The following is a 407-nucleotide window of genomic DNA, read 5'->3' on the forward strand; positions in this document are numbered from 1 at the left end:
AAAAAAAGTATTAGAGGGACACGAGATCAAAAACAGGGAACGTAAAAGTAGAGTAGAAATAAAGAAAAATGATGAGTTTTAGATTGGCCAACCTTCAGCACAAGTTCTTTTGTTGTTTGGCATGCAATACAAACACTTCGCTGCACAATACCAGACACAATCTCCTTGATAGCTCTGTCCATGGCAAGTGGTACCACTCTGCAAATGGATGATAGATTAGTGTGTGAAAGGAAATTCCATCATTGCACTACAAACATAATGATTTCAGCAGTAGGGAGACCTTCCGTCACAAACCTCTGAAATGGAAAGTGCATACCAAATCCGCTCAACTTCTGATTAATAACAACATGATTTCCAATGTTGGGAAGTGCTGCTGACAACTGCTGGCCATGACATTCAATGTAGAA

The 407-nt window shown here is 39.6% G+C and overlaps 1 long non-coding RNA gene across 1 annotated transcript; it reads right to left on the reverse strand.

Annotated features, from left to right (window-relative positions):
- Window positions 1-112: 112 nt before the first annotated feature.
- Window positions 113-386, reverse strand: LOC104775159. Its single transcript, XR_765728.1, has 2 exons — window positions 295-386; window positions 113-198 (listed from the first exon to the last, which is right to left on the reverse strand). It is a non-coding gene; the product is annotated as an uncharacterized LOC104775159 (long non-coding RNA).
- Window positions 387-407: the final 21 nt, after the last annotated feature.

The sequence above is a fragment of the Camelina sativa genome, unplaced genomic scaffold, assembly GCF_000633955.1.
Source record: "Camelina sativa cultivar DH55 unplaced genomic scaffold, Cs unpScaffold09511, whole genome shotgun sequence".
In the NCBI taxonomy this organism is placed as follows: Eukaryota; Viridiplantae; Streptophyta; class Magnoliopsida; order Brassicales; family Brassicaceae; genus Camelina; species Camelina sativa.